The 9,725-nt window shown below is 47.1% G+C and overlaps 1 long non-coding RNA gene and 1 other non-coding gene across 2 annotated transcripts; both read left to right on the top strand.

The window, feature by feature from the left end:
* Window positions 1-5,924: 5,924 nt before the first annotated feature.
* On the top strand, window positions 5,925-7,595 carry LOC108931850 (uncharacterized). Its single transcript, XR_001965942.2, has 5 exons — window positions 5,925-6,081; window positions 6,337-6,481; window positions 6,770-6,964; window positions 7,068-7,154; window positions 7,436-7,595. It is a non-coding gene; the product is annotated as an uncharacterized LOC108931850 (long non-coding RNA).
* LOC114909424 (small nucleolar RNA SNORA9) lies at window positions 7,194-7,325 on the top strand. The gene has a single exon (XR_003797294.1). It is a non-coding gene; the product is annotated as a small nucleolar RNA SNORA9 (small nucleolar RNA).
* Window positions 7,596-9,725: the final 2,130 nt, after the last annotated feature.

The raw sequence follows: 9,725 nt of genomic DNA, 5'->3' as shown, positions 1-9,725 counted from the left end.
AACGCACTTGACCTGAGAAAGATGTCAAGGGTTCCGGAATGAGAGGCACCGATAAACTCATTAAAGCAGAGTTCTCACTTTGATCAGATGTTCCCGACATATTTCCAAACTGAGCCGCACTGTTCCTCGCACTCGTTGCGGTCGCTTATGGTTTCCGCTTCGTTCAACTTCGGTCACCAGCGGTTCTGACCGCTGTGCTCATTCCTCACTAGAGCGCTGCCTAGTTTCCCGTTTTACGCCCAGAAAGCCAATCTCTTCCCAAAGGACTTGTGGCGTCGGGTGCGAGGCAGCTGAGGACTCACCGGAGCGTTTCTGCGGGGAGGGGGTCACCCAGGAGGGGGGACTCTGCTTACAGACAAGTAAATATAGACTGAGACGGACTGTGTTTCAGAGATCACCACACCGGTCAGTGGCAGGCAGGTGGGCGGATTCACGGGGAACCGGGCAGCTGCCAACCGTGTCCATCTCGTCCATCTGGCCCGACAGTCTCACACACACACACACACACACACACACACACACACACACTTTCAGAACCGCTCGTCCCATAGGGGGTCACGGGGAACCGGAGCCTACCCGGCAACACAGGGCGGAAGGCCAGAGGGGGAGGGGACACACCCAGGACGGGATGCCAGTCCGTCGCAAGGCACCCCAAGCGAGACTCGAACCCCAGACCCACCGGACAGCAGGACCGTGGTCCAACCCACTGCGCCACCGCACCCCCGGCCCGACAGTCTCTTCCGATCGAATGTGCGGTCCTTCTCAGAATTCTTACAGGGCGAAGTACGTGCAGCTTATTACACAAAATGTGTAGACTGACCGTTTCTTTAACCACCGAAAGGCTCCTACACTCGTGCGGTCGAGGTTCTAGGCGCATTGAGTGTATCCCTTGTGCCACCTGTGTGAGCAAAGCTGTTGCTCTGGCAGAATTTTTTTGCATTTATGGAGACGTGTTTGAGACGGTGTTTGTGTGAGAGCCCAGGTCCTCCATCCCTGAGGTCAAGGTCATTGTGAGGATGTCTATTTGTGGGACTCAGCAGTGTCTCCTTCCTAATCCACAGTCCAGCCTTTGGGTCATGGAGGATAACTGTGACACACACACACCCACACACACAGTGCCTCCTGACCTCTGAAGGTTTTCCATGACATCCTTCAGTCCAGAGGTGCAGAGGAACGTGTTACAGCAGGGTAAACATGAGAACTTGACCTACAGCTTCACTGAGCTGATCCACAGAAGAGCCAGAACTGCTGTCACTTCAGCTATTGGTTCATTCTGGGACCAACGGTGGCAAGTGAACTGGAAAACGGTCAAACAGATGGTGACTGCGAGCCGCCTCTTGTCACACTGATACAGTGTGCAGTAATACCGTGGTATGTGTCAGCACTGTGGGCACCCGCCAGTCTGATCCTCACTGCTGCCGTAAGCCAGATTTAGCGGAATGAGAGGAGAGAGACGCTGCTGAAGGACAGGGGACAGAGCTACAGGAAGGAGGAAGAGAAGAGGGGCCGTTGCAGCGTTTAACTTGATGGCTATGACTCCAAAACTCTTGACGCTATTTTTAGACCTTTATGATGCACATGCGCATACACAAAGAAGTTGATACATGACTGTGAGCCAATTGGACCCAGATTCCTGCTGTGCCTACCAGCAGATCAGTGCTCCGTGTGCTACCCTCATTACTGCTACCCGTTATGTGATTTCTTCCTGTACAAAGGTCCCCCATCCCCCCCCCACCGCAGTCGCTCAGCAGAACAGAGACAGACAAATGGGGGACGGTGCGGCCTCCGTGTGAAGGGTGCTGTCTATCACGCTACTTGATGATGGAAACCCCCGGGGTGGAGCATCCTGGGGACCCCTGGAGGACCCATCATGTCACGTTTCCCAGAGCGCCCTCTTCTGGGACCAGGGCCACGCTACAGTGTTACACAAGAGAACCGAGAAGGACAGATGGACGGTCAGAACTTCTCAGGAGCCTGGGGATCAGCGCTACTCGTGTTAACGTCACTCGCTCTACCTGCTTCTCCAGCGATACGGAGTGAACGCTGAACACACAACATCCTCATCTCCTTGGCACCTCCTTGGCATAATGAACAGCTCACTTTTCAGCTCAGTGACACTATGAGATGTACTCTATTGTACCTTTGCTAAAGACACTACAGAAGAAGGCAGAGTTACGTGCAGGATAAGGTGTGTCGAGCTCCCAGTACCTAAGGAAGAGTGAATTGAACCTCTAGTCTGGAAGCGGTGCAGGTAGAGAGCTGTGCGTCAGGGAATGTAGAGTCAATATTGCTCTTATTTGTACTAATTTAATATATTGCCAGTCATCTATTTGCATTGTGCTTTTATTGAGCTCTCAGTGTCACGGTGTGAGAAGAGCCTTCTATAAAATTAATTTTCACTGAATTCTTGAATGTTTGAATAAAGCACTTACTTGGATTGAATTATTCGATAGGAGACTTTTCTCACTCGTTTTGGATTTTTTAAAATTTATTCACAAAAAAACTGCAATTACAAAACTTAGGATCATGAACAGAACAAGGAACCAGATCTAGATATTACAGCAAACAATGCCAGAGGGATTAAGAGTTTTAAAAAAAAAAAAAAAAAAAAAAAAAAAAAAAAAAAAAAAAAGTGTAAATAAACAAAATGACAAGCATAAATATACTGGGAAAACATACTGTGAAACTTATTCATCAGAAATAGGGTAAAATGTCAAAAGAAGCACAGTTTTTGCATTTTTAGTGTTCTTGTAACATTGACACTGAGGGGAAAGAAAAGCTTTCAGATACAGTAGCTGAGTGCAACATTAAATAAAAATAAATGAAGTTAATTATAATTTGGTGCCCAATGTCATCTCTCACGGTTTTATTTGTAAAACCCGAGCAAAAGAGAAACGAAAGGAAAAACAGGTTGCTTTGCACTGCATTAATAATTAAGGAGTTACGTGTAGCTTTTTTTTTTTTTTTTTTTTTTTTTTTTTTTTTTTTAATTGAACAAATCACACACACAATACCAAAACATTAATTCAGAACAATCAACCTAGCCAGAGGGAATTTACCCCCCCACCCAAAAAAAAAAAAAAACACTTCAATAACCAAAACATCTCTCACACTCACACTCTTTCTGAACCGCTTGTCCCACACGGGGTCGCGGGGAACCGGAGCCTACCCGGCAACACAGGGCGTAAGGCCAGAGGGGGAGGGGACACCAAACATTACATCAAGACCTTAAAAATATCACAATAAGAAACAGTCTTAATAGCCTTCCGATTATCACACTCCTTGATAGAGTCAATGTACTGCTTAACTTCAAGAAAAACAGTAAAAATAGGCTTTTTATTAGTAAATTTTGACCTGTGTATATGATATTTAGCCAAAATGATTAATAAATTAATGATATAAGCCCGTTTCTCTGTGTGCTTATCAAAACAGAAGAACCCAAACAGTACACATTCATAATACAAAGCAAAATCCTTACACAATTTATCAATAATAAATTCTGAGACATCTCTCCATAGCCGTTTGGTATAACGGCGGTGCCAAAAGAGGTGAGGCATCGTCTCTGGGCGCAGGCAACAAAAAGAACACCTTACATCAATCCCATCCTTGAATCTTCTAAGAAAATGCTTGACAGGATAGAATTTGTGTATAATCCTGAAAGAGATTTCCCTAACCTTGTTGGTTAAGAAATATTTGTGAGTCAACAGCCAAACTTTCTCCCATGGGACCTCGTCAACAAAGGAGTTCCAATAAGCAGTGACATAAGGTAAGGTGGCAACTTCATTCCGAAACAAAGACCGAACCGCTGTTATTATTTCTGAGAGACTGCGAAAAACAGATCCTTCCACATCGAGTATCAACTGGGTTCGCTATAGAAACAACAGCAGGGTAAGAGACACCTCCAAGCAGAGTCACAGAACCATTAAGAATAGCCCGCATTACCAGGCCAAACTCTTCCTTTGTGACATGAAATCCAAAACATGATATAAAGTCAGTGTAACTCATGAGAACTCCTCGTGAGGTCATCAGCTGGCCCACCAGAAGGATATTTCTGTCAAACCAACTCCTTGAAAAGATACTCCTACCCTTATACAGGATCTCACCATTGTTCCAAATACAGTACAGGTGTGGAGAAAAGTTGTGCTTGTAAATTAGTTTCCAAGCCAACAGCGCTTGTTTGCGAAAGGCTGACAATTTAACAGGTAACTTCTCCACGTTATAATTGCACATCAGAAGGAAGGAGAGACCGCCGAGTTGGTCAAAAACAAATTTCGGAATGAAATTCCAGATGGAGGCATCATGTCTCAGAAATTACCTCATCCAGTTAATTTTAAGAGTCATGTTCAAACTAGCAAAGTCCAAGAAATCAAGCCCACCGTTCTTATATGAGTTGACAACCACAGACTTCCGGATATAGTGGACACGATTTCTCCATAAGAAATCGAAGAGCATCCGGTCTATTGTTTTAGCAGTTTTGCTGTCTAGATGTACCGAAGAGGCAACATAAGTGAGCCTAGAAATACCTTCTGCTTTGGACAGAAGGACCCGGCCTTTTAAAGACATGTCCATCTGCAACCAAAGATTGAATCTGGCCCTTGTCTTCTCAGTCAGGGGGTTGAAGTTAAAAGCAATTCTGTCCAGTCAGTGGATCCTTAGTTATCCGAATCCCTAAATAATTCACCTTTTCTTTAACAGCCAGGATGCCACTAATTGATGTTACAGGACAATCCTTCAAAGCGAGCAGTTCACATTTTTTAAGGTTAAGGCACAAACCTGAAGCCTTAGTTAGAAAACACTTCAATCAACTCAACAGCAGGTTGCACCTGCAAAACATCTCTCAAGAACAAAGCTGTATCATCTGCAAACTGACTTAATAAGACTTCTCCCTACAATAGAGATACCCTCCAAACTACTTAACTTAATAAAATGACAAAAAAACTTGAGCGACCAGAAGGAAGAGGTACACAGAAACCGGGCACCCCTGCCTAATACCTCTTTTAAGAGCGAACCTTCGAGATGTGCCATCCATGAGACTGTCATGATGAGGCAACTTCACAGACTGCTGCTGTTACCATTTGATTTGTACACAAAGTTAGGGCTTTAATCGCGCTACAAAAGTAATTACCGAACCCCAAAAAAATAGGTAAGCAATAAAAAACAATAAGGGGTGCTCAACAGTATGAAAAGCCGGCTTGTAGGAATCCAAAAACAATAAAGCTATTGTAACCGAGCGTTCTTGTCGGGTCCGCCTAGACACTTAGGGCTCCAGAAAATAACAAACGCTGCCCGTCCGTCCGGGTTGGTTTCCAACACCTTCGAAATCTTTATTGGATGCCGCACGTCACGTGTATAACTTACAAGTAGACTGGCTGATGCACTCTAGTGCGCATGTACAGAGTCCAGCCTATAGCAAACCCCGAGGGGAGAAAAAAGACTCGTCATACACACATATGCACCACTAGTGAACAGTCTCCTAGTGTCACCGCATCCCAAATTAAATGTATTACACTATCATCAGCTGCGCAGCTCTTTCTCAGCGATCCCCCTTATAGTCCCTTCTAATAACAGGAAGTAGCCAATCAGTACATCTGACCTGGCCCTCCACCTTATTGGTCTGCTATAGAAACCGAGACTAGCCAATCAGTACGGCTGACCGAGCTTCCCGGACCGAGCACGTGGTGTCCGTGTCTTTTTCACGCCTTAAAGCACTCGCTTGGTGTTCAGAATCTATGGATGAATTTTATAGGAAATTTGTCCCGCTTTATTAGTGACAGGAAACCGACACCTTTCCCCCGGGGATCTTATCGATAATCTTTAGGGGGAGCTTGGACGTACAGTACAGTACGGACGGGGTCGGTTTATTGGGTACAGTCAGCGCGTCATTGGACTGCGCGAGACGACGTGTGCGCATGCGCCAACACGGGTTCATAGTGCAGCGAGCAGCGCGAAAGCGGTCTCAGTGGAAGCGTCGGCTGATATGGCGCTGTTGCCAGTGCTGGTGGTGAGGCGAGAAATGACCCGTTTAATGGCAACATTACCACTCACACAGCTCAGTCAGGGGTGCCTTCTTGCAACAGACGGGTTGGTGTCGCGCTAACTTGGAGAAAATATTATATTATATTTAATATATATACTTGTCTTGTTGTTGTTCGTAACAAACGTCGTACGGTACGGACATTCTGAGAGGAAAAACCTACCTGCTACTGTTTGTTACGTAACACAAGGAGGAAGGGATGATTTGGATCGTGTCTGGGCCTTAACTAAAATCGTTGTTTTGTTTATTGCGTGAGTGAGTGTCGGGATGATAACTTTCTATATATATAATATGCATTTCAGAAAATGGCTTCTGTTCTTCTCTCTGTGCGCCGCTACCGAGTCTGCGAGCACGTGAGCAGTATGGGAGCACGTGCCGAGCGGCGGGAGCGGTACGCGCTCCATGCGGGTAGGAGGAGCATCGTAGTTACAGCTGGTAAAAGAAATGGTAACTATATATTTATTGTGCGAGTGTGTGAGAGAGCGAGAGAGAATAGAGATGATGTGTTGTGTTCCTGGAGCTCGGGCTCCCGCTCCGCAGGTGTCTTTGCAAGGACGGGCCCTGTCTGTGGCTCGGACCTTCTGGAGACCTGCCACAGCCACGTGGGGCGATTCGAGGCCTTGCCATGCTCATCCATGGCGAGGTTGAAAACACCTCAGACACACCCTGTTAAAAAAAAGATAGCATCATCTTTTTTTTGTGCATTGTTTCAACATGTGTGCTACTCCCTGCCAGGAGCTGCTGCGGAAGGGAAGGTGACTATCTTGTCACGGGCGTGTGGTTTTGGAACGGCCTGTGGGATGGGACACAGGAAGGAGGACTGAGAACTGGAAGTAGTGCTGTGATGTAGGAATAAAGAAATGAGCTCTGGGCCTATGAGCCTCCGACTCTTCCTGGGGTCCCTGTGAGGTCATCCCATGTGCAGCCACGGTGAGATTGCGTACACCTCAGGCCACCTGATACACTAACTTATTGATAAACTGCTGAGCACGATGCATATAAACCTGATGCAGAAAAATGGCTTCCCGTGCAGGATTTTGTGTGGAAGGGGAAGACTGATGGAACTGGCTGTGTGATGTGAGCAGAGAGGAAGGACTGAGAATTGGCTCTTGCAATGCAGGTACGATGATGTGGATGGAAGGGGGAGAGACAATGTGCCATGCAGGTCTGTACTGCGAGGGCAGGCCCCCTGTGGCTCGACCCTTTCCTGAAGACCTGCTACAGCCACTTGGGGTGGTTTGAGGCCTCGCTGTGTGCCTCCATGGCGAGGTTATAGAAACCTCAGACACACTGTGCATGACATGTCATATAAATGACTTGACCCTCTTACAAGTGCAAACACTGACTTTCTATACATAGAAATGGCTGTATGTCTCAGTTCAGCTGATCTGTCCCCCCCAGGTGAGCGGCACCTCTACTCAACAAAGGATCTCCAAGCTGTGTCCAGCAGGAGCATTTAACAAGATCTTTTAATGTTCAATAAAGTTGGATCAGTGAAGCTACTGTGCTTGGTTCTTTTATCTCACTGCACTGTCAAGTGAAGAAGAGTCAAGTAAATACTGTGCGAAGGTGACAATGCAATAGCAATAAATAATGGTAACAGTAATACCAGCTGACAGCCAGAGAACTGAGCATGAGAATGCTTAAAATGGCAGTATAATTTACCAGTGTGTTTGGGTGGAGCAGTCCAACTCTAGTCACTAAAGGTAGCACATTGGTTAGTGTTGTATACTCTTACAGCAGTTGGGTAAAAGCTGTTCCTGTACCTAGCAGTGCGGGTTCGAATAGACCTGAGCTGCTTTGCAGATGGCAGAGAAGAGAAAAGTGCCCATGTGGGGTAACTATGATCTTTCATGATGCGCATTGTCTTTGAGGCAGCATGTGGTGTAAGTGTCCTGGACTGCTGGTAGCTGCGTGCCGATGATTCCCTGAGCTGTTTTGCCCACCCTCTGTAGGGCTTTCTTGTCCTGTGTGGAGCAGCTGCCACCCCAGGATGTAATGCACTCTGTGAGGACAGACTCCACAGCACACCTGTAGAAAGTGGTGAGGACTGTAGTGGACATCCGGGCTTTCTTCAGATGCCTGAGGAAGTGAAGAAATTGATGGGCCTTTTTGATGGTTGATGCTCTGTGCTCAGTCCATGTGAGTTTGGCAGTGAGGGTGACCCCTAGGAATCTGAAGCTGTTCACCCTCTCTACAATGTCCCCTCCTATGTAGATGGGTGCATGAGCTATATCCTGTTTCCTGAAGTCAGTCACCAGCTCCTTAGTTTTACTGATATTGAGAGACAGGTTGTTGTCCTGGCACCATTCTGCCAGGAGCCTCACCTCCTCTCTGTAGGTCGTCTCATCGCTGTTGGTGATCGGACCCACAATGGTGGTATCCTCAGCAAACTTCATGATGGTGTTGGAGCTGTGACTGGCCACACAGTCATGTGTGAACAGGGAGTATAGCACTGGGCTCAAGACGCTTCCCTGCGGAGTGCCAGTGGGGAGGAGGTATTACTGCCAATCCGCACATGCTGGGGTCCGTTGGTGAGGAAATCCAGGATCCAATTGCACAATGCGGCACTCGGTCCCAGCCCTAGTAGTTTCTGGATCAGCTTGGTTGGGATGATAGTGTTAAATACTGAGCTATAGTCTATAAACAGTAGCCTTGCATAGCAGTTTTTATTATCCAGGTGAGACAGAATGGTGTGAAGTGTGTGTGATATTGCGTCTTCAGTGGATCTGTTGTGGCGGTAGGCAAACCGCAGTGGTTCCGGAGCGTCTGGGATGGTGTCCTTGATGTGTCCCAGCACCAGCCTCTCAAAGCATTTCACTGCAATGGGGGTCAGTACCACTGGGCAATAGTCATTAAGGCAGCTCACTTTGTTCTTCTTAGGAATGGGGATGATGGTGGTGTTTTTGAAACAAGTGGGTACAGTTGAGCTTTTTAAGGTGGTGTTAAATATGTCCGTGAAGACAGTAGCCAGTTGCTCACCGCATGTTTTTAAAACTCGCCCTGAAATTCCATCCAGTCCAGCAGCTTTGCAGACGTTGACTCAGCTAAAAGTTCTTCTCACCTGTGCCATAGAGACTGTGAAACTGGCGTTATCGTGTACTGTGAGGATGCGCAGTGGGGGGTCTTTGTTCTCAAACTCGAAGCAGCCATAAAACGCATTCAGTTCGTATGGGAGAGACGCAGCAGCACCTGTCGATGACCGCCTTTGTGGTTTATAATCCATTAATGTTTGGATTCCCTGCCACAGCCTACATGCATCTTGAGTGCAGTTAAACTGTGATTCCACCGCCGTGCTGTATTCCTGTTTCGCGCTGGCGATGGCTTTGTGGAGCTCGTACTTGCTCTTCTTGTACGCGTCTGTGTCTCCAGACTGAAACACGTGCGGATCTTATTTCGGAGGTAATCCATGGTTTTTGGTTGGGGAATAAGCGGACTGTTTTATGTGGTATGCAGACATTTACACAGAACCCGATGAAGTCCGTGATCACTGTGGCATACTCGTCCAGATTGGAGGATGAGTTTCTGAACATGTCCCGGTCTACGTAGTCAAAGCAGTCCTGGAGCCTCTCCTCCGCTTCTGGTGTCCAGCGCTGTACAGTGCGCGTCACATGTTACTCTCGCTTCAGTTTCTGCTTGTAGACCGGGAGCAGCAGAATCGAGGCGTGATCCGACCGCCCAGGGTGTGGAC

The sequence above is a fragment of the Scleropages formosus genome, chromosome 23 (assembly GCF_900964775.1).
Source record: "Scleropages formosus chromosome 23, fSclFor1.1, whole genome shotgun sequence".
Classification (NCBI taxonomy): Eukaryota; Metazoa; Chordata; class Actinopteri; order Osteoglossiformes; family Osteoglossidae; genus Scleropages; species Scleropages formosus.
The sequence above is the reverse complement of the archived record's forward strand: the minus strand, read 5'-3'. Positions and strand labels throughout refer to the sequence as shown.